This window comes from Panthera uncia (genome assembly GCF_023721935.1).
Source record: "Panthera uncia isolate 11264 chromosome B2 unlocalized genomic scaffold, Puncia_PCG_1.0 HiC_scaffold_24, whole genome shotgun sequence".
NCBI lineage: Eukaryota > Metazoa > Chordata > Mammalia > Carnivora > Felidae > Panthera > Panthera uncia.
Window position 1 is genome coordinate 66229426 of NW_026057580.1, and position 24992 is coordinate 66254417.

The following is a 24992-nucleotide window of genomic DNA, read 5'->3' on the forward strand; positions in this document are numbered from 1 at the left end:
TCTCTCACCTCTCTGCCTGCTCGTCCTCCCTGCTCAATTTCCCTCAATGTTTTCTCCTGAACAGATCAGCCATCCACCAGGCAACCTTTGTGCTCCTTTTATTCTCTGGGTATGCTTCCTTTTTGATTTCACATAGTATATACTATAATAACTTTTTTTGAAGTCCCAGTGGGAATAAAGCAAATCAAAGGAGGGCTGATGCTTAAACACTAGGGTGTTAAATACTAGGTAGCTGCAGACCCATAATCGGGTCAGCAGGGCTGAAGAGGGGACCCCAGAGGAGGTGAAGCTCAGGGGTCACAGACCCTTGCTCGATTAGCTGCCTTTCTCTTACCAGAGATTATCCTGCCGTAGCTAAATTTTCCTTCTAATTAAAGCAGAGGAAAATATATAGGACAAAAACATAACTTGGCAAACTCAGTGTATTAACATTTCTCCCCAGTGGTCTGGGAGGAAACAAAAGTGATTTGATTGCAATAGCAGCTTTTGCGGGTCCAGCTTAGAGACAGCATGTCCTCAGGAGATGAGTCTGAGAACCACTAGCCCCAATCTCTGAGAATGTTCCAGGATGTGCAAAGCTTCAGCATCCTGGTATGGTTCCCAGACTGCCTCTGCTTCCAGGAAGCAAACCCAAATCTTTCCTCACACCATGTGCCCTGGCTTGGGGTTCAGAAAATATGGTCCCCTTGACTTTGGGCTGACCCTCCAACCCCAACTTGCCTATGGCCCCTCACTACTCAAAATGTGGTCCACCCTGCAGCAGTGTGGACCCCACCTGGGCCCCTGGTAGGAATGTAACCATACTGAATCAGAACCTGCATTTTAAAACGATCCCCGGGGAGATTCATGTGCATGCTGAAATTTGAGAAGCTCTGGGCTAGGGTATGATGATAGATTTTTATTCTGTAAATATGGGTCTGTTTCAGCAGGTTCCTTATCGTTATGGTACACATGCCCACAATACACTTAACACATGCACACCCCAGGCTCCTCCCCCATGCCGTCAGAATCTCTTTCACAGCCATTGAGAAGTTTATTGTGTACAACGGGTAGAATTCTTACCCACAGCTAAGAGAGTATATTGTGGACAGTCTCCAGAAGGAGCAGGCTGGGGGCAAGTGAAGGTGGCTGTGCAGCAGTGATGGGGGGCACAGCCACAAGAGAATGTAGGAAATTCAGCCTGCTGCTTTATCACCTCTGTATATTTGAAGTCCGTGTCTTTTTTTTTTTTTTTTAATGTTTAATTTTGCAAGGGATTGGGGAGGAGAGAGAGATGGAATGCAAGCGGGAAGGAGCAAAGAGAGAGGGAGACAGAATCTGAAGCAGGCTCCAGGCTCCAAGCAGTCAGCACAGATCCCGATGCTGGGCTTGAACCCATGAGACGTGAGATCATGACCTGAGCTGAAGTCAGGTTGAGCCACCCAGGGGCCCCGAAGTCTGAGACTTAGAGCTCTAATTTAGAAAGAAACTGTGAGGCAGCTAAAGGGATACCAAATCCCAAATTGCGTCCGGTGCCTGGAATTTGGGCTTCACTGTTTAATGCCTGGAGCAAAAAGAGAGGGTCCTCACCTCACAGCCTTAGGGGAGGTGGCAGAAGTGGTGGAGTGGTGGGTGGGGTCCACAGGCTGGGTCAGGTAAAGGATGGGGGACCAGCCTTGGCACCAGGATCCACCTCCCTTGCTTTCTTACCTGCAGGATCAAGAGACACTGGACTTTGCTCAGACAGATGAACATGTGCTATGGGAAGGGTAGTCAGGGCCATCCCAGCCCCGTGACTTCAAAGTAGCTGCCTACGGTGGTGCCCAACTTGCGGCTTGTCACCACCCTCATCCCTCCCACCTCTCTCACCATGTGCATTGAACAGGTGAAGGAGCTTGGCATACGGCAGATGGGGAGGCCTTGGGTTCCTCATTGTGTGAGGACAAAGTCTGTTGTCTGTACCAAGGAAGCGAACTGCAAGAAGTCCCTATATATGTCAAGGGATTGATTGGTGCCAGTGAGCATTTGACCTTAAGTCCAGGCCTAGGGATGTACTCTGGGTGATGCTATTGCTATGGCTACTGTACAGTTTCCAGGATACCTGGTTTCACATGTTCTGCCAGTTGTCACTATAAATCATCAGGATGATTTGGTGCTCTAGCTGTACTTCCGGTCTGTCTTCTACTCCCTGCACGCGGCAGGACAAATACTGGTCAGATCAGGTGTCCTGATATTTTTCAGGCAATTGGTGACAATTTATTGCACAATAGGAAATGGACAGTTCATTTAAAAGATCACGTCTGTGGCCACCTGGAATTTCTGGGACAGGCCCAATGTAAACGATTCTGGCCTGTTATCATTAAGCTCCCAGGGAACACTGATGCACCTCCAGCTGGACCCTCATGTTCTGCTGCTGATATCAAATACTGGCGTTATTGCAGGAAAAAAAATTAAGTTAATGAATATAATTTTTTTTTCCATTTAAGAGTTTCTCTCCTAATTTTTCTTAAGCATTTGGTGGTCTGGTACTTATTGTAAGCAAGCATGTGCTAGCACTTGACAAACTGAATAAGCAATAGAAAGAAAAAAGTTAATAAATAGTGAAGAACTCAAGAAGAGCTGATCACGTGTAATTCAAGGCCTTTATGCACATGTGCATATGTGGCTTGAGGTTGGCTTTTCTTGACAACATATATGTGGTATAGTCAACATAATCATTTTCTGGGTATACACTGTTTTTAGCCCAAAGGATAAAATTAACCATATCAGCATTTCATGGGGATCTATAGAGAGCTTTGCCCTCTGATCAGGTGCGAGAGCTCCAACGTCCTAATGGCTACTGGAGCTTTGGACCTCTTTACAGGGCCAGCTCTAGAGAGTGGTGGATTGGTCTGTAATCATAAATATGCTGTGACTTGAGGGGCTACTCAAATGGAAAGGATTGGCCACCTACTCCCTCGGAATTCCACTATTAGGTGTTATTTTCTTTGGGGTTTGATGTTATCTAAGGTAAAAGCCTTGGATTGACATTTTGGGTTTTATTTGTTGGGGATTAAGGCCCTGTGAGAAGGATAGATAACCAAGGGGCAAGGAAGAGTGATGAAGACAAGGTGGCACAAGCATCTTACATCCTACCCATCGTGGTTCTATTCAGAACTGAGCTTGTCTCCCCCTTGACCACCTTGGAGGGAGACAAAATGCTGTCAGTGATTTGATTGGACTTTTTGTGTTGCTGCCTCCCTTCACCTCAGAGGTTCCTAAATGGTAAACTGTGGACTAGGGCATGATGAGTGAGGATGTTGTAAAGATACATTATGTGGCAACATAAGGTCCCAGAGTCCTTTCTTGGGAAGGATGATCTTTTCTTTCTGAGACTGTATCGTTTCTAGCTGTGTGGTATTAAAATGTCCTTTTTCTTTTCTTTTTTTATAAATGAAATGGCAGTGACGATAAACAGTAATTTTTAAAAAGTCTTTAGGCAAAAATTATTCAGGGGACTGACATAGGGTGGCAAGCCTAAAATCTGTTTTTGAGCTTTTACTGACTATGGCAATCAAAGCTAGGAAAATACTGTCTAGTGCTCAGTGACCTCACTATAGACTTGGTCATCTTTTACAAATGAAAGCTTCATAATGTCTCCAAGGGTTCTCCATCAGATCCCATGAGCAGGGCCTTCAGGACGTACGGGGTAAGCTGCCCTCAAAGAGCTGAGACTCTAGAACAGACATGATAAGAAGTCAAGTGACATCAGAAATTACAGTGACCTGAGCTTTGAGCAAGGGAAAAAGTGGCGAAGAAGGGTCCCAGAGAAGAACAAGTCACATCTGACTGGGGAGAGGGTAACAGGCAGGTCTTTTAGATTTGGCTTCGGAAAGCTGGTTGGGCTGACACAGAAACCAGGGGCATCTTATCACCTTTGATCTGTTCTTCATCTCCCTCTCCAAAGAAACACCTAGGGGAGTATCATCAAACATGTTCCCCACCCTCTCTCCTCCCCCAGCTATTCACAACCAAACCTGCTATTTTCAGTTTCATGAAAAGTGAAGGCTGTGTCACTTAGACCTGTGATTTCAGCAGGCTATTGATTATGTATCCAATCTGTTAAAAAAAAAAAAAGTACTAGGTGTTCTAATATTTTCTTCCATGACTTCAGGGGATCATGTTTGCACCCACTGGGGTACCCAACCCCACACTGAAGATCACCACTCTAGAGATGTATACATAGGATGTTAAAGGAAGCTGGATTTTGTAGTAAAGCTCTTACAGATGAGAAGAGCCCCAAGATGTATACTGGTAGGCTATACATCCTCTTCCTGAGCAAATATTAGGAGTACCTTAGTGTCTATGGATGGTAGAGAGAAATTACAGAACAACCTTGGAGCACAATGCAGAAATTCTTTGTCACATATCCTTGTGGTGTGGAATTTGTACTTAACACAGAGGTAGTTGATATATGCCTCAGGACCTCTCTACTTGATCCTAGGGGGGGTTTTCGTGTTGAAGTAGTGCCTGGTCCACCTGGCTCCACTGGGAATTCAGAACCGCAGGTGAAAAGAGGAGGGGGAGAAGGCCTGGTGGAAAACCCTTGCACCCCCCACATCATCACTGTTCCTGGAGAGGACTAGCCTGGGAGGGAAGCACTAAATTACGACTGGCCAATGGGATCATGATCTTAAAATGTGGCCCAGCGTTCCAGGTCTTGGTCATCTGGTGCTCTTTGAGCCATGCCTGGCCAAGGGCTTCCAGCGCTATGAGGACACCGCCATAGACACAGATCTCCAATTTCCATAAGCCAAGTTGGAGCTCACAGAGGCTCACTTCATAGGGATTCACTGACAGACATCTCTTCTTGGTCACATCTCCTCTCTGAATTGGAGTTGACTTGTACTGCCACATAACCTGTGAGCTCTGGGGAAAACTGAGAAAGCACTCAATGCTCCAGCAAACCTCTATCATGCACCTACCATGTGTCAGGCAAAGCTGGGAGCAGAAGGAGAATGAGACGGATTCTTCCCTTCCCACAGTGTTCACATAGTCCAGAGCATCCTGGGGCCCACTGGAGCATGACAGCTGGGCCAGGACTGCAGAGCTGACCCATCTTCCTTTCTGGGGGAGGAGGAGCCATAACATCCCTCTGGACTGTCTCCTATCAAATGTTTCACTGCCAGAATCCTCGCTAGCTCCTGAACGGGAGGGTGCATCAGAGGTGACTGGCCCACAGAGGCAGTAGGGAGTGAGGAAGGGTGGCCAGGGAAAGAAGGACACACAGCATGTCTGAGCAGCCAGGAGACCCATGAGCTAACCTCCGGTCTTTGCTTAGGAGGCTCCGACAGGTGCCACATGGCTGCCCCACTCACTCAGGTCATTCAGATGACCTGAATCAGACTCCCTGAGAGTGGGGGCCAGAGAGAAAGCTCCTTGAGTGATTCCAGTGTGTTGTGAAGTACTTGAAGCTTCTAAAGGCCTTCAGGTCCTGTTCCAAACAAGATCTTCTGGCTGATTCTGAAAACACCTAAAGCAACTATGCCATTTGTTCCAATTCCTCCCCATCTCTCTCTCTCCCCCCTCCTCACTCACTCACTCCCTCACACCATGCTCAGGAGAAAGGAAGAGAGAGAATAATAAAGGCAATTAAACACTTGCCTTAAGAAGAGTTGAACATTTGCTCAAAATACATCATTACTGTAGTTACCATGTGCTAGGTGTGAACTTAATACCTGGCAAACAAAATTATTCCAGCATGAGAGGGAGCAGGCTGTCTGCTTGACTGGTGCAGATGTGGTTGCTGAGTGTGACCCAAACACGGAAACCTCACCTTCAGATTTTGCTTCCTAGCCTGCCCGTCCAATCCCATTGGGCTCGTCTTTTACTTCCGGTCAAATGATTCTGCCCCTTGTAGGTGCCCCAGCTTGCTCTTCACTAAAGACTTAAGAGGCAGAGGCCTGTGATAATAACTGAGAACCGATGCGATGCCTTTGTGGGACTGTCTGAGCCCAGGGTGTTTATTATTGCTCAGAATGGTGTTCTCCCAGGAAGGGGAAAAAGGAGGGGTCCCTGGTGGAGCCAAAGAACCATAATCTTCTTCAGGAAAGAAAGAAAAAGGCCAGCAAAAGCAACAAAAACTTCCTGCAGATGTGGAGTTTGAAGGAATCCAGAGAAAGCAAGCTTATTTTTAGCAGGAGTAAGAGAGCAAACTGTGATCGGCGCCACAGGCTGCTGTCACTAACATTTGGCTATAAGCAACATTTTCATATTTAAACATGACAACCCTGCAAATTGAAAGGAACCAACATTCTATCTGCTTGCTGAGTAAAAGCTATCGGCTCTGCTCAGCCCAGTGGGAGGACCCACTCCATGTGCGGTCTGGCCCAACCAGGCATCAGGTTCACCTGTGTTGCCATGGATATTTACATGTCAGCCATCGATGGCAGGCTCCCTAACAGATGACGAAGATGCTTGCCTTTCCTGGTGAAAAAGCCGTGCACTGTTACTCTGGGAAACATGTCCAGTACACTTTGCTCAATTAAGCATGCCTGTGTGGAAATACAACACTCAAATGAACAGGAATAAAAATATATTAAATTTGGAGAAGTTAAGTAATACCATCGGGAAAACCAGTGAACTCAAGGTGAACCCAAGAAATGTCAAAAAAGAGAATCCCAGAAATGTGAGCTCTTCAGCAGTTTACTGGACCCCAAATGAGACATATGCATTACATCCTCTATGCCTCATGTGAATATCTTGCCCAGATCAATATCACAAAGCCTGGCACTCAAGTTCTTTTGAAACTTTAAGCAGCAAGCACTTTTCTAAGTCCATTAGAAAGTACTTCACTGTTAATTTGGCAAGTTTGGACAGCAGGGTGGGGCAAGATTCCCGAGGACGAGACCCAGGAGATAAACTTCTTCACTCACCCACTGCTCATTCTGACTTACACCTGTTTCTACCCTGCTGAAGTTGGTGTTAATTATTGGCATTCCTACTGCTCAGTGGTGGCTCAAAACTGAGTGAGAAGAAAAAGGGGGAGAACACTCCAGGGCAGAACTGATAGCCTCAAGTCGGCCTGGATGCAGCTGTTTTTATTATTTCCAGCTTGGGTTGACATTGCTGTACATACACAGAAGTTTGAGGTTTTCTAGACAATCAACAAAGTGGAGCAGGATGAGAAGAGAGGTTGAAGGGTTTGCTTAGCCTCCCTCTGGGCTTGGAGCAGTGGTTTCTAAATGTGGTCCCCAGGCCAGCAACATCAGCATCCCCTGAGAACTTGTTAGAAATGCAGATTCCTGGACCCCATCCCAGACCTACTAAATCAGAAACTCTGGGGGTACAGTCCAGGAATTTGTGGGGTTAAAATTTTTTTTATATTGTGGTAAGATGTATGTAACATAACAGTTGCCACTTTAACCATTTTAAGTGTATAATTTGGTGTCATTCTTAATGTTGTGCAACCATCACCACTATCTGTTTCCAAGACCTTTTCATCATCCCGAACAGAAACTTTATAATCATTAAGCAATAACCCCTCACTCCCTTCTTCCAGCAGCCCCTGATAGCCTTTAATCTACTTTCTGTCTGTCTGAATTTGCCTATTCTGGATATTTCAAATCAGAGGGATCATAACAACATGTGGCCTTCTAGGTCTGGCTTCTTTCAGTCTGCACGATGTTTTCAGGGTTCACCCATGTTGTAACATGTATCAGTACTTCATTAATTTTTATGGTTGAATAATTTTCGTTGTGTGTATATGCCACATTTTATTTATCCACTCATCTGTTGACGGACACTGGATTGTTTCTACCCTTTGGCTAGTGTGAATAATGCTGCAGTGAGCATTGGTGTAATCCATGTTATAATAAGCCTTCTAGGTGATTCTGATGTATACTCAAGTTGGAGAAACCCTGGCCGAGAGTCCCAAAGCTGTCTTTATGCAAGAGCTCAGGACATTCAGTGGGAGCTGTGTGCTCTACTGAATCCCATGCCATTTCTGCTGCAGAGATCAATATTTCAAATTTCTTGAGAGTTCCTTCTAAGACTGACCCCAAAAGGTAAAAATCCCTGTCCAAATTATAGATTCTCTTTGACTTTGCTTCAAGGGTGATTCCTCAAAATATTTCAGAGGGATGGCAGAAAAACATTTATTAAAAATGCATAACCATTAGGTTATTGGTGATTGGAGTTTCACCTCAGGTGTTTTATGTCACTCTTTAACTGCCTTGATATTAGCTAATGAGCTACTCTACTCCTGTCTATAGAAATCAGGTCTTTTTTCCTGACAGTTGTAGAGGTAGTAAGTAGGAAGAAAAGAGAGAAGAAAAAATGTGTTTGCTCTAAGTACACATATACTTGGCTAATGTTTGGTGACTATTAGGAATTTACAGGCCTCAATACCTTATTCTTAACTAACTTGCTTGTGGTTATGCAGCTAGAAAATGACAAAGTCAGGATTAGAATCCAGGTCTCAGTCCAAAGATGCTGCGTAAATCAATTCATACTGGGTGCTGGTGGTTTAAAATATTACCCCTTCAGAGATATTTGGATTTTTAACAGAAGACTCCTGGATATGTCATATTTTAACCCAAAGAAAAATCTTTAAAGGTAGAATATCATGCTTGAGGAAGAGGAAGGCAGATCCTTCTAAAAACCATAAAATCACATCACATCAGCTCCTGTAGGCTCAGCAGTGCAGATCTTGAAGGGCAGGTTTAGAGGGTGTCGTGTTTCACTTGGGGGGTGGGTCACATACTGAGAATGAAATGGAGGTGAGGTGAAGGCAGTCTGGGCTGTGAAGTCTGGAAGTCACGATGCCTTAAGAACAACGGAAGTGACTGAGGAGGTCCCTCCTGGGACAAAAAGAGTAAGGGAACACATACCCCCATTGCCAGATATATGAAGGGAGGCTGTGTGGAAAAGGAGGCAGCCATGCTGATTGGATCTGAGGGAGATGGCCAGGCCTATGGGTAGGGTTGCAGGAAGGCAGATCTCTTCTCAGTATCAGAAAGAGTTGGCTAACAGGAGTACTTGTGAAGTAGTTAGTTTCCCATTGGTGGAAGCATCACAGTTGAGTCAGTTGACGAGCCAACCATATCTTAGCTGAGCTCTCTGCACTGCTCGGGAGGTGGGATAAAATGACTTTCTGGTGCCAGTTCAACTCCCAAGCGTTATGACCTTGAACTTCCAAAAGTCGCTGAATTGTTACACGCTGAATGCAAAATCAATACCGAAAGGGAATTTGATATCAATCTATTATTTTCAGGGTTTAAAGTATGTTCCTCATTTAAAAAAATCACTCAGCATCAATGGTAGAAATTTCGGAAATATTTGGAGTTAATTACTCTTTGGGGATTTTTGTCTCCTGTTTACGGATTCAGTGGGAGCATTAGTTTGAATATCTTCTGATAACTGTGTACTACTTTGAACTATTGGCATCTCCCCTTTTAGGCTGATAATTAGGAAACTCAAAGTGGAACCACTCCATGGATAAGGATTTGAGGAGCTAACAAAGCAGGAGAGATCCAGCCGGAGTCTGAGGCACACGCAGGGACTGTTTGTGTTATCATTCTTTCTGTTGCGTTTGGCTGACATTAGTGAGGTCTGAAGATTTGGGTGGTTGGCACGATCGTGGTCTTCAGATATCTGGAGGATGTCAACACCAAGGAAGGAGGTCATTTATTTAGCTCTAGACCAGGGGTATAATTAGGGTAGGAGTCATGGAACGAAATTAAGCAAAGAAAGATTGAGACTGAATTATTAGGGGGGTAGTTCCAAGCAATAGAGTTATGAAGCTTTTAGATATTTTCTAGGGAATGCTATGCACTTGAAAATCAGAGGGACAGAGGCCGAGATAATGTAGAGGAAACCACGACCTCTGGGGGATCAGGCAAACAGAGTACTTCACTTTCTCTGCTTTCCTCTGGTCTCACAACACGAAAAGCTCAGTGGGCAATCCCCTCTGTCCACCTATAACGAGGGCTTGCTTCTCTTAAAACCAGGAATTATTCAAGGGATGGTGTGTTCCCACAGGAGAAATCTGCATGTGAGAATTGGAGGAGAGTCCGGGAGAGAATGGGAGGTTGGGCAAGTGCCTGATTTCTCACTTGTTTGTGGTCCTGCCTCTAGAGAGAGGGAGGAGGAGGCGAAATCTGTTCCTCTGATTGGTGGGAACAGATCCTGAAACTCTGGGTGAAAAGGAGCCACCTGCTACAGGGAGAATTGAACACTGCTGGTTGAGGACGATGGAGGCCTCAGCGATTGCAGAACCCTCCATAAGCCTGGAGCTTTTCTTTTCCTCTGGAGCATTTCCCCAACACGCTGGGAACCGATTTGTCTTTCCCCAGTCTAGTATGGACAGCTCTCCCAAGGTGGTCCCAGCTTCCAGGGACTACCAGTCTGTTGTAGGTCTTGCTGCCTTCCTGACCAGCCCTTCTGGCCCCATGCAGTGTCTTCCTTGAGAGACTAATTAGGGGCATTTGCTTTAGGTATTTTGCATAAGCCATTCAATAGTACTGATAGATAAAACAACAGAAAGATATACTGACACTTGGTAGAGATTTTTATGTTTAATCTCCTGGGAGTGTCTGTACTTCCTTCTTCCTCTGTGGTCACAGAGGTGGGCAGCTGGGAGCGCTCTTTTTCTGTAATAAGGGTAGCTCCCATGTAATTTTCTACTTTGAATCCTGTATCTTTTTGTATTAAGTGAAATGGCATTTTACTCTTTAAAACAGTCCATGGCTGGTCTGTGCTGCTAGCTTTGTCTTAAAAGGGAATAAAATTCTCAAATTGAAACCAAATTGGAGACTATTCTATGGCATGCTCTGCAAGGGGCCGAGCACAGACATGGGTCTGATGATTACCTTGACTGCAGAAACTGTGGGGTCCATAATTTCCGGAGCAGTGGACACTTGCTGTGTTGGTTTTCCCATCCTTGAATTTAGATGGTCCTTGATCATCCTACCTGGCTTAGAATCCTGGTTCCATTGAGGCTGTCCGCCATTGCAATCAGGCATTCAAGGCGGCCCCGTCTCTATCCTCTGGACGTTCTGTGTTTGAGCCGGGAGAGGATGGACAGGCAACAAAGCCTGAGTCAGAGACCCCCAGCAGCAGAGAGAGGGGCCCCTGGGGAGTTGCTGATGGGGATGATGAAATGGGAGGAGGGAAGGACGTGAGCCAAAGGCCCCGCAGCATTCACCCAGAAGGAGAGTGGCTGCTGGGCACTTGGGGAGAGACCCTGTAGGAGCGGGGCACTGGGTGGAGCAAGGTTAGCCCTTAATGAGGTTTTTATGTGTGCTCCTGTTTTTGAATTTTTATGCCGGAGTTTCAGCACAGTGTGGGGTAATAACCAAGGAAACCCTCACCTGCCTTCTGTATCCATTTCCTAACCCTGGTTCTGAAGAGGGCAGGGCCCCTCCCCCCAAGAGATCTCGAGGGGCATTATAAAACTCTCAAAAGAAGATTAGTTTGGATTGTCGCTCATTTAAAAAGTCATTGTAATGATGAGGAAAGTGTGAGTGTGTTGAAAAACGGAAGAAGCCACCTTCTAAAAGGCGAGATAATTACGGTGTAGAATTGGGCTAGTGTTGCCTTTACTATCACTATGCAGCAAAGATGTTTTCAGCCACAAACGCAGTTGTCTGTCTCAGTGTGACTCCTATGTACTGTGTGTCAAGCTGCAGGAAGTCCAGCTGATGTAAATAGATTAATATTTAAAAAGTAATACGGAAGAATGAGGTTCCAAACATGTAACGTTTAATTATTAACAACTCATAATGGAATTCCAATCCAGACTCCTGTCTCACGTCTCACTGGTGTTCAGCAAAAAGCTCAATTAGCCAGTGAGCCTGCTCGCTCCACGGCTTCTTGTGACTATCACAGGGCTGAGCCTGTGTTCTCTTAAAGTCTCTAGCAATATGGATATGGAGGCTTCGGTAGCGGTATGCTTTCTCATTAGATAATCGTCACGATCCTTTTTGGTCCAATGGATGAAGTGACTGTATATTGTTAAGAGGACTTAGAAAAGAATTTGAGTTGCTTCCAGCTGGTAGGACTTGAGAGAGTTGGGTTACCCGTTAGAAACTGTGATATCAGGGCATCCATGCTACTGTTGGGTTTATCAGGCCATGAAGTATGTGTGACAGGATGCAGGTGTCTGAGTAGAAGAATTTATTTAGGCCAGGGATAGTTGATCACCCATTTTCCTTGGGAGACCATAGTTCTTCTGGCCCTTTAGGACACCTCTATCACTCACTCTTGATAAGGGTGCTTTTGCCTGGAGGCCGATGGCAGAGAATGGCTGAAGGAACGAGATAAAATGATTGATATGACTCAGAGCAGAATAAATCCTCACAGACCAATTGAATTTACTTCAAAATCAGTGTGCCAGCAAGATGGGTTGAAGTAGTATCTCTGAATTTTATATTTTTATTCAGCATGACAGATAAGACTGTCCTTTGTGTAAAAATGTGAAAATATGGACATGCCGTTTACTGTGTTTTAAGAGTTTGCTCCCTCGGTTGTGGCGGCTTGCTCATGAGATGCTCATGAGTTCATCTGTAATGCAGAAAAGCACTCTTGGGCGGAGCCTCAGGGTTTGGAAGGTCACATGCCAGGTAACAGTATTTATGACATCCTGCCGGGCTTGTGGGCTGTGTGGGGTAACTAGAGCTGAGAGGACAGAAATTGAGTTTGTAGTGACTGAAGAAGCTGAAACCACAGGGTGAAATGTAATAGCGTCTAGGCCTGGGTGAGCACAGGAAGCTGATGAGAGGTGAGGGGGGCTGCAGGGCTGAGAAAAGGGCTACGGGGGGCTGCATAACCTTGACTCTCACAGGAAAGAGCCTGCTAACAGGCAGAAAGGCACGGGCATGGGAATCACCTTTAACTTCTCCTACAATTTGGTTAACAACCGATGGTTGCATGTGGAAGACAGTGCACTGGGCAGTGGAAGTTCCCTAAGACCCAGACCTAGATCCACCAAGGCTTTAATGGTAAGCTTTCCGGGCTCTGTCTTATATGCAGCCAAATCATTAAAGTAACATTTTCCAAAGGGTTTTCTATAGGATTCTACTAGGCAAAAAAAAAAGAGTTCCATTTTTGCAAAGCTGAAGAAACTCTGGATTAGTGAAGATAAACATGTTTCTTTTCTGCAGAACTTCTCAGTGGCTTAAATATGGCAATGTGTATTAAGAATCTCCAAAAGGAGCATAGGGTAGGCCACATTTCCCCAACTCACCTGGCCATGGAATCCTTTTTCAGGAGCAGGACATTGATGGGACTAGAGTTTTTCAGGATACTCTTCAGGCAATAGACAGTTGGGGTAAGAATGGTCAATGAGACGGGGGCAGTTGCAATGGGCTTAGGAACAGGCAAGGACCTTGATGTGACAGTCACATTTCCTTCCTGTGGTGACCCTCAGAAATAGTGCTGGTGTAAAGAGGCATATGTAAGAGGCATGGCCTGCTGTCCACTTCCTGCTTCCCTGGGCAGCCCACAGCCATAGCAGGGTACACAGTACTTATGTGCTGCAAAAAGCTGCTTAATCACAGGGAGGAAGTATCATGGGATCACACAAGGGCTTTTAAGTCATTACCCTTTCCTAGATTTTCCTTATCTTTTAATAGAGGGTGATAGTCGATGGAGTTGTAGTAAGGATTAAATCAGAGAAAGTATATAAAGCTGGGTTAGATTCTTGGTCTTCTGAAAATTATAGAGCCTTGCTATAAAGAAGCCCCAGGAAACAAGCTAGACGGTAATAGCCACTGCTGCTTATCCTCATTAGTGTGGGCAGTTGTTCTGGCAACAAAGATGGTCCTGCACTACTAATAAGTGGGCAACTGGACTCTCTTATTGCCCCTGGGTACAAGCATTATTGCTTCCTGCTTGCCCTTTAAGGACTTGCAATGCCCTGCCCTGCACTTGACTTCTACTCCTGCCACTTCAGCCCTCTTTTCCCCACTCCACCTTGTGACCTCTGCCACCCCTTGTTTCTGCTTACTGTCTATCTTCGGTGCTCCTCTGGCTTTATTCCCACAGCACTATCCCCGCCACTACTTACTCTCTTGGAGTTATCTTAATCCCCAGCCTCCTAAGGAAGAAAATCTAATTGCTTTGTTGAATCACTCTGTCCCTGTTAGGCAGAGCCAGACTGAAGTCTTGAGGTATCCTGGGGGCCAGTCAGCTGTGGCCAGAGAAGCGTCAGGGCCATGGCCATAGAAAGCACTTGGCGTCCAGTGGGATCCATTCTGATACAAAGCTAGTTGATCCACAATTCTTTTCCTCCTCCTCTTTCTTTCCTTACCTATTCTTCCCCACTGCTGCACATGTTAGACTGTATCACATGCGTGCCTTGATGCAGCAGAATATACCCAGTAATGCCTTTTATTTCACTCTGAGATATGAAGTACTAGAAGAGAGGCTTGGCCTCACATATTTAGATTCCCTTCAAATATGCCTTTCCTTTGTGTCCTACCAGATCTGAGGCCCATTGCACAGACTGTTCGGATCAGGTAGCTCTGTCAGACTCATTTCTCCTCACCCAGGGACTGAGAGTCCAGTTGTACTAGGAGTCAAATGGAATTATTCCTCCCCATTCATTTCCCTCTTCAGAGTGGACCAAAGAATGATATAGTTAGTTATACAGGGATTATGAGATAGGAGCTTTTTACCCAAACACTGCCAATTGGTATAGAATTGTTGCTAGTCTTAATTTACTTATTTCCAAAATAAAGCACATTATCTGGCTGCTTGTCTCTTTACAGACTTCTTGTGAGTCGTATTATGATAGTGTCTATTGAGCCAATTGAATTTACTGGGGAAAAGGACTTACAACGGATGTGTTTAAATATATATGAATACATATCTTTGTCCCAGGCTATCTTGCTTCATACCATTTAGCACCTCAGGTGTTAAACCTGGATAGGAAGACTGGGTTCGGCTAACCCAGGATTTGCTTATAAGAATGGGGTTGTAAGAAGGGTGGTCAGTGGAGAATCTAGCTTTAGAAGAGTTTTGGCTTTCAACCAGGTGGTTGGTTGGCAAGGTAGAATGGCTAAATTCATTAAACAAAGACAGAAGAGAACCAGGCAAAACAGCAGTCCACAAACATCCAGGAAGCTTTTCAGAGACAAACGAACCTACATGTAGATCCAAAATCAGAAGCAGTCCAACCCGTGCCGCTTAGATACTTAAGCAACTGCCACCAAGTGGGTGTTCTCACAGGTTTTAATTAACTAAAAAGACAAGACAACCTAAATTATTTCTTTTCCCCAAGTTTGTAAGCCCAGCATCCTAGGCCTTTTGAATTTGCAGCATTGTGCACCAGATGCCATAAATGTCACATTTGTGTGTGACTAAAGCATAAGGGATTCCATTGGTAACTCTGGCCCAGGCGACTGGTGCTGGCCTGAAGCTGAGCCTAGGGCTAAAACATCCATAGTGAGCTTAAGACCACAACCTGGCCTGCAAACCTCCTCATTATTGCAATTATGTTGCTGTCAGACACTCCACAAGCCATTGGAAACACAGTGGAGAATTTGGGGGTCAAGTGTTTTGTTGATTTCAGTTTCTGGGTTTTATTTTCATGGCGTGCTTTTTTACTTTGAAGTACACATCACAGGAAAATTCATAGTAGTGGATTTTCTCTGTTTTTTCATAACTGCGATTTAATAGAAGAAGAACAGATAAATAAGAGTAGAGTGTAGGTAGACCAGTTGGCTCTGTTTTTTGTTTTACATGTTAAATGTTATTCTTGTACATTTATAATCATTATAAAACCAAAATATTTGTATTTATATGACACTTTATATTTTTCAGAGCACTCCCATTTGCACTATTTGTTTTGATCCTCATAGCAGAACTTGAAGGTAGACAGAAGGCCCATGGGCACAGAAGTACGACCCAAAGTTATAGGGTGGGCAGGACATGGGTCTTCTGATTCCTAGCTCACCACCTTCCTCACCAAACTATGCTGCTTCCCAAGTGAAGAGTAAAAGCCTGGGGCATTGACTGAAGATTGGGAAGGATGTATTCAGAGAGTTAAGGTTCTCATCAAGAAAAACTTAAATTCTGAGGTGGGGAACAGAGGCAGAAACTATCCAATAAACCTGCAAAACTGGACACAATAAAGGCAGCAGGTATGACAGCCATGAGCAAGAACAAACAAATGGCTTCTGACATATCTCTATCAAGGCAGAGAGTGGGAAGGACCAAGTTACCCTGGATTGTGGGCACAAAAAGATAAAAATAATCTCAGAGATACCACTGCAGTTTTGGAGCGTGTTTGTTTTGTTTTGGTTTATTTGGTTTGCCTAGACTAGAGCTAACATGGAAACCTAAAATGTAAAACAACATATCCCCCTTTCCCATATCTGATTGGTGGATAAAATTCGGGAAAATATATCCTTGTATGGCAATCCATGCACATCAGAGGAAATGTAAGATGGGAATTTTAGGAAAATAAAAAGAAGCATCAAAAGAATTAACTTGGGGTATTGAGTATGAAATATGAAGCAGACATTAAAGACAGATTAGTTAGCAAAGAAGCAAGAAATGGGACAGCTTACCTAGATATATGCTAAGAATGTCATTCTCTTAAAAACAGAATAATTTATTTTTCTTCCCATGCCTTGTTGATAGTTCTGAGAAGGTAGAGAAACAGTAAAGAGAATCTTACTTTGACCAGCATTTTGATAGAGATAGAGGAAAGCTGTTTAGTATGTGGATGGAGAGGGGAAGTAACCCAACTATCTTGGATTGTGCGATGGAGAGGGAGAGAATGCTGGATATGACCAGCTACGTTCCCTAGAATTTAGAAAAGCAGATTTTATTCAAGTTCTAAGGAAAGTTGGATTTAGTCCCACAGTCAGAGGCTCAGCATAGTATTAGGGGTGGAAGAGCAACATGGGGGAAGGGGGTTGGGAAATTCTAAAAAAGAATTCTGTGTCAGGAAGGCTAGGGTGCATGAGGAGTTCCATGGGGAACTGCGCAAGACAATAAAGGGAGCTCTTAGGGCTATGCTCATGAAAGGAACAAGAAGTAAAACTGGATAGATCAGTGTGTAGAGCAAATGGTTAATAATTAACAAAAGAGAGGGAGAAGGCAGAGGTGGGCAACTTTTATTTGGTTTATTTCCACTGTCTCCATAAAGAAAATGTTATCCAGACTGGGTAGGACAGATACCATAAAGAAGGCTATGAATCCCACATTGTGGGCACCTGCTATGCTAAACAAATTTAGGTCTCCCAGCCTCTATGAGGAAATTTGTAGATGATTTCATATCTACTGTTGTATAATCTTCATTCTATCATGATAAATGGGAGATGTTTTAAAAAGACAGAGGACAAATGTTGACCAAATTTTCAAAATTGGGAAAGAGTTTCTGATTTCTGAAACTCTAGACCCAGTAGGCTTGATGGCTTACCCTCAAAAGTCCTTGAATATATCATTAAACAAATGATTGATGAGCACTTAGGAGAAAAAGGTTTTGGTTGACCAGAAACTCAGAATGAAGCAAGCTGTGTGGCAGAGTGGAAGAGGATGGGTTGGAAGTTCTGGATCTGGATCCTGGCTCCACTCTTTGGAGGCTGTGAAAGCTTAGGGAAACCCCATTGTCTCTTTGAACCTTTGTTTTCTCATTTTCAAGTAAAATGGGAAAAAAAACCCAGAGCTTCTTTATAAGTTTGTTGTCAGAATTAAAGGAGATAAGTGAAAGCTTCAAGCCTGGTACATAACAGTTATTCAATAAATGTTTGTTTTTAAAAAGCAAAGAACTTCCAGTGGGATATGACTGCTAAAAAAGCACATGCAATTCTTGGGTGGTATTAGAGGAGGTATAGTGTTCTGTAAGAGGGAGAAGAGAGTTCCCTGGGTTCTGTGCCAGTCAGGTGGCTGCATTCTATTCTGGGCTCTATCTACTCTTTAAGAGGGACATTACTAAGGTGAAGTATATGCCTGGGTAAAAGGCACAGGAGGATAGACAGGAGGGCTCTGGGAACGTGTTCCCTGGAGAATGGGCACAGGAACTGAGGATGTTTAAAAATAACAATCTGGGGTAAATATGATGGCTCTTTTTAAGTATTTGAAAGGCTGAGATTAAGAAGGGGAGTTGGCCTTTGTTAGGGGATTCTGGTGGACAGAATCGCTACCACTGGGTGAAGTGACAGGGACGTGAAGTGGTTAAGCTTTCTGATAGTCAAAACTGTCCAACAAGAGACCAGGCTGCCTTAAAATAGGCTGCATAGGGGCTCTGCACTTACACTGCAATCATCTTTAGAAGGCCACCAGAAAAATCAGCGCAAAGGAGAAAGATCATTATGATGTGAATCATTCTTTGGCTGTATGGATAGATCTGGTTGTTTCTCCCTGTCACAAGAAGTCTGAGTCCCACCTGGAAGACTGTCTCTGTATGTGTAGAATGGAACCCAAGCTTGCTGAGGGAGTTAGGTTGAGTGGACTGTGAAATTCTGGAATTTCAAAATGAAATTATTATCAAACATTAGGCAACCATCTTAATCCTGTAGTTTTAAAGGCAAGTGCAAACATCCCTGACATAGTGGCGGCAGTACTGTCTTTGAAGCGGACAGATCCAAGTTAGAATCTGGATCTGCCATCTATTATCTGCACAGATAATCTTTGGCAAGTTATTTAATCTACCTAAACCCAGTTATCTATATGATAAGGGACTTTTGGAGATTAAGTGAGGTAACCCTTGTAACAGGCTTAGCATGGCTACTAGTGCTTAAATAATGCTAGCTATTGACATTAGTATATTATTAAGACATCAAATTATGACACCTGCTTCCAGTAGGCACTGTAATAAAAGTTATAATTTTTGATGGGGTATCCTGGAGAGATCTGAGGACTGGTCAGAGGTGGATACCAGGGTCTTAAGTGGGGGCAGTCCTGAGCATCCACGGGTAGGAGCTGGTTCGGTTTGTAACCCAGGGAGCCAAGAAATGTGCAAGAGACTGTTAAAATGAGGCATTGCAATGAGGCATTGAATGAGATTGAATGAGGCATTGCAAAGAAAGCCCTTAGCCAGGTGTCTGACAGGTTCCAAGCAATCAGTACCTCGCTGCTAAACGGACGAGAGGTCACTAGAAACAGCTATGAACCTTCGAGAAGCAGCCAGAGAGTGGGCTGGTTCATTCTTCCTCACGTGTTTCTTGGGGAGCGCTGTCACTATTGATGATCTCGTTTTCACAGCTGAGCACCTGAGGCTCAGAGGGATTAGGTGCCTGGCCCCACCAGGAGCTGGAGGTTGGAGAAGTGGACTGCCTGGTCTCTGAGATTCTTTTCAGGGCTAAATTTCATTGCTCTGAGATCTCTTGGGCTATTTCTGTGTTCTCTCGGGGCCAAGTAACTGGAAAACAGAGAGGCAGACATTTGGCACCAGGTAGACCAGATTTTCCAATGTTTGAATTTTTTAGTTTCCATCCGGATGACTTGTGTTAGGAAGATGTAAGTTGCATTTGTCCAGTGTAAATGAAGCAGAGAGTTTTGCGATGATACGCTAATGCTCTTAGGCAACCTAATGCATCAGACCAAAGGGAAAAATCACCTTCTGCTGAATCCTGTGTTTGGCTGTGAGGAAGACCACGGTCACTGAGTACAGGCCAGGATTCCATCTCTTGCTTTGGCTGTAGAAACAGACTTGGGTCAGTAATGAGCCATTTGTCAACGCTCATCGAGATCCTGAAAACCAAGCCCCATCTCTTCTATGCTTGACAGAGCTCATAACACATCTGCCCTGGTGACCTGGGCCAAGACTTCTGAAATCCAGCCTAAAACATGTAAGAAGAACTTGAATCATGGTATAAAGTCCCTACAGGGCAGTTTTCTAGTGAGATGTTCACTTTTAACAAAGATGCTCGTTGGCCTCTCCTTGAGCTCCAGATCCTATTAGAGAAAAGAGAGGGGAGAGGGGAGAGAGAGACCAAACGACAAGGAAAACAAAAAAACTGAATAAGATCCATAAACAAAAAGAATTATGTAGCAAACATCATCATGTTGAAATCTAAACCTGCAGAAAGTTTATTTTGAAAATGAACTTCTCCATGAATTTGCTTTAAAAAAAAAATAGCCCTTGCTGGTTCTAAATCCTTCTCCTGAATTCTAGATGGCTTTACAGGTCTGTGGCTAGGTCATCTTTTTCTTTCCTTCACACTCTAATCCAACTTTGCAAGGAAAGTTGGAATCGTGGGTTTGGTCCCCAAATCAGGTTTTGGTACACCCCTCCCCACCATGGGGGCTTGTCCTCACATGTATTCTCCCATTCAGGGCTTGGGTCATCCTGTCTGAAAGGCCCATGATACTGTGGCTTCTGGCCCTTCCATGTAATGAGTCAAGCAGATCGCTCATTTGCTCTGTTTTTTAATAAAACATGAATAGCACGTTTTTTGGCTTCCACTATTCAAACAGCAGTTGAGCCGAAGAGGAATTATTCCTTTTAATGATTTGAACACTCATTTCCAAGCAGCCATGCTGCTTTGTCAAGCTTTTTCCTGAATGAGAGAATGACTGGCTTTGGAAAAAGAAGAGGGCTCGGCAGGAGTTGACTAGGGTCTTCTCAGGATGGTGGGCAGTTGGGACATGCATAGAACTGTTGCTTGGTTCCTTGTCACTGCAGACAACCCCTCTGTTATCCTGGGACAGTCTCCTAGGAAGCAGGATGGAGCAGGGGGGAGGGGGGGTCTGTGAGGTGCAGCATGCATTTGCCCAGAGAGAAACATACTCCATTCTATCTCAAAGACACTCAGGCTCATAGGAAAGCTGTGGATGCAAATTTCCCATTCCCTGCTAACATTGTCATAGAAACATCCTCCCATTAAGTTAAAATGAACTTAAACATATGGGATGTTCCTGGGACATCAGCAACCATGAGGGAGGCGGGCTAGGGACTGAAAACATGCACTGTGCGGCAAACTTAGTGATCTGCCTGGCACACAAGCATTGCTTGTTACTACTGTTAGCTCCATTTCACAGAGGAAAAAACTGAAGCTGAGATTTTCATAAATTTTAGTGCTAGTAAATAATAGAGCCCAGACTCAAACCCATATCTTCTTATTCCAAATCCGATGTGATTTCCATAGCATCCCTTGCCACACTGAATTAGGGTCCTGATGGAGGCAGCGTCTAACCCCCCAAAACAGTTGATGCTGTGACCATGGGACCACAGGGTCAGACTGGAAGCACGTTTCCGGGTGGGGTCAGTTTGAGGCCCTCAACTCATGCTGTGAGGTGACTACAGGTAGGGCAGACCCCCAACCCTTGTCTGTCTGTCCTCCTTTGCATGTCTCTTGGATGAGCTCATGATTTTTTTTGAGCTAATCTGGACTGCAAGATCAGTGCCACATTTAACAGGCCAAGACCTAGAGAATCTGCCTTGTAGGGCAGGCTACAATTTTGTTTAAGGAGCTATAACTTCTGAGCTGTTAACCTGGGTGCTATATATATGGAAAATCAGGCACGCATGAAGATTTTGTTTTGTTTTTCAAATTGTTGATGCCATTCAAGGGATTGCTAATATCTTTTTATTGTTCCGTTGCTGCAAATGTCTTTGCCCAGATAAGAAAGATTTCAGCAAAAGGGTTTCTTAATTAAATATTGCCTCATGCCAGATTACCGCTCAGAAAGCAGCAGTGGGTTCCATTAAAGGATGAACTTCACTCCCACAGTCGACAGCTGATTAATGTGTTAATTAGGAACCCTGACCCCCTTCCCAGTCACCCGAATCTTCTCTTAAGCCCAGCAGAATGTATATATTATGCCCATGTGGGTAACCTCATGGCATACTTTGGCTTTGACTTTGGACGTTTATATAAAAATAAAGGCTCAGTTGCCAACATGAATAGCTTTCTTTCTTTCCAGGGGAAATACAAGATGGAAAGAGTTATAGGAACCAGAAGTCCTGCCTTTCAGTCTTCTAATATCAAGAGCAAGTGATATTTCTGCTGAGGCAGTGTCTTTTGAGTAGTTTAGCGGTGTAGGTTGCCACACAGTTATTTCACAGGAAAGGAGTGAATCCATCAGGCCACTGAGCTTATAAGTACTACCCTGGCAGTCAGCCACCAAAATATAAATACTCTAAATGGACTAAAGGAAATGTTCATTCTGTTGTTTAGAATTGGACACATCCCAGGAAGGTAAATTTAATCTTTTTGAGGACTGCTGTTATAGGCTTGAATGGAATACGCGTTTGTTTATCTCCTTTGTGATCTTTTTGTCTTCCTGGTGATACATTATGTATTTGTGATACGAAGCATTTCAGCTGTCTTGCTCAATGGCATTGCATTAGCTGATTGTTCAGTCCCCAGATTGCCATCGTTAAACAGCTTCAGCTTCAGCTCTGTCCAATCTGGGACCTGTTAGGAAGAGAAGTGGAACCAAAGAGGCCAGATTCCAACAGAAACAAAGCCGGGGTGGAATTAGGGGGAAATCATTCCAGAGCCCAGTGAGTTGAGCTCTGTACTTCTTAATCTTTATCTTTTAAACTATCTGAAGGAATTTTGGTACTTCTTGGCATAATAAGGAAAAACTAATGCCTCAAAAAGTAAAAAAAAAAAAAAAAAAAAAATGAAAGCTGCCTGTGGAAAAAGAAAGGAAGACTATCCCATACCACATGATTCAGAAAACCATAGTTTATGGGACACATGCCGTGTATTTCATGGATATGCAAATGTTATCTTATTAAAGAGAAACATCTATGGTATATATTTTCACCTAACTATCACATCTTAAGTAATCAGCCAGGCTCCTATGATGAAATCTTTAATTACCAGAAGTGAGTCATTAGGTAGATGTAGAGTGAATTATGGTACTGCGTTTTATTGCCTCACATGATATAGCCATTTGTACCATAAATTCATTGACCTCATCTTAAATGATGTGTCCTATAAGACAGACTTGATTCATTATTTCTTAAGTGACAAGTTTTTTCTCTAATAATTTTTTGTTTCATCAGAAAGATTGCTTTTCTGTATTTTTAAGTCAGTGTTCTGAATTGAAACATAATGAGGCAAGGATATACACACACACATTCACACTCACATTACCCCAAATGAGACCATCATATACTGTCACTTACATTACCTAAACACTTTACAGCATTGCAGAAAATGAGGTAAACATTAGGCCTTAGCTTTAACTGGAAAGTTTCATGCCAGAGAATTTTGCTTCCAACTTTGATGTCTGAAATTCTTTTTATGTAGAGATAGATAAAATGTGGTGAAGAATTCCGATTTGATAATTGGGATAGATCTATGATCATTCCTTATTCATCAATGAATTATTAAAAGTGAAAGAAGTGAAGGAAGGGAGAACATTTAAGTTATATTTAGATTATTTTTTTGACTCCACTTGAAAATATTTATTAAGCTTGAGGAAACAGAGGAATCCTCTGGAGGCAAATAATTCATTCTGGCAATTTAAAAACCAATTAAGGATTTCAGAAAACTCTTTCCCCTTATGGTTAAAAAGTAAGATCCAAAAGAAATATGCCAGAAAATTTGGCATATTATTTTAATTGGTTTAATTCATTGATAATATTTTTCAGTGCATGATTAAAGAAGCTATGTTTGATCCTTTACTTCAAGCTTATTAATTTACATCTAGGCCTAATATTGAAGCAGAATCAGGTGGCTTTATTTCATACAGGAACTTAAATGTCACATCATTATATATTAACTTTATTAAAATGATCACGTTTTAAAAATAATAGCTTCCTTGCTTCAAGGTTTAACTACTAGTTTACTTAACCTTTATCTAGATAAGAATTTTGAGAGTCTGATGGATCTTGTGTGTTTCTTTCATGAGAGGCAATTCTGCACTTACTTGCAAACTAGACATCTCAACTATGATTTAAAAAAGAAAATTTCTGTAATCCTAGAGAAACCTGAAAACACGGTAGTGAAACACAGAAGTATCTTAGCATTGAAATTGTTTTTCTTGCAATAAGTATTTTGAGAGGGTAATTTGATATGAGACTACACAAAAAAACGAATGTATACCAGTAACTATCTGTTATTCAGTCTCACACCTTCCAGTATATTACCTGCAAATATCAGTGGAAAAAAAAAAGTGAGAAGGAAAGAGTGGATTTACACATACAGACCCATATCTGCCACAAGTGTGTACACCCACAGTCACACCCTAGCATGCCACCACTGTTTACAGTCAAGGAAAGCTGAGAGTTAAATGAGATGAGTAATCAAATGCCCAGCATATGTTGTTTTTGCATTGTTGATGTGACCAATCGTTATTAAAAGTTATCATCTTTTAATGCTATCAGTTTACCATAGTTTAAAAAAAAAAAAACATGCACCAACAACAGAACAGACACCCTCCTCGACAAAAACAAGGTTCCATTTACAGCAACACTGGAACCAATGCTCTATAGAGGAGAGCCTTGAATTCAACGAACTTACCATTGCACTGCATTTCAGAGTTCTCTCTCTGCTGCTGTATGGATTGAGTGCGAAGGAAATGACAAAAAAAAAAAAAAAAGAGAGAGAGAGAGAGAGAGAGCGCTAGAAAGAGGAAAGAAAAAGAAAAGAAAAAAATTGCGTGTGTAATTTTCAGTCAAAAAAGTAAGGCACTGAAAGAACTACTGAAAATTTTGACATCTGTTTATCTGTTTATAGCTATGGCAAGATTACTCATATTAATTCTTGTTTAAAATGCCATATGAAGGAAAGACATTTGTGCAAACAAGAGTCATATTTGAATTGTAGATCATGTCTTCACCATCTGTGAGAGCTGATGGTGTTGCAAAATTAATGTGTTAATGAAATCACAATAATTTCTCCAAAGTAATGGGTTCTGAAGCCGAGAATGACTATTTTTTGAACTTTGATGTCTAGTGATTTCCAATTGGGAAAAGCTCTCAGCCTTTAATTAGTTCTGCAGCCCAACTTTAAAATAAATTTGGTGATATCTTGCTTTTGCCAGGAGTCGATTTGAAGGCGGGGGATGGGGGGGGCAGAGAAGCCATAACAACTTTTGGAAAACGTTCTCTGGTGTTTGAA

General features: G+C 43.2%; 1 protein-coding gene across 1 annotated transcript in view; it reads left to right on the top strand.

Annotated features, from left to right (window-relative positions):
* Window positions 1–24992, top strand: part of SOBP (sine oculis binding protein homolog) — a 163746-nt gene that overhangs the window by 116640 nt on the left and 22114 nt on the right. The window lies entirely within an intron of this gene.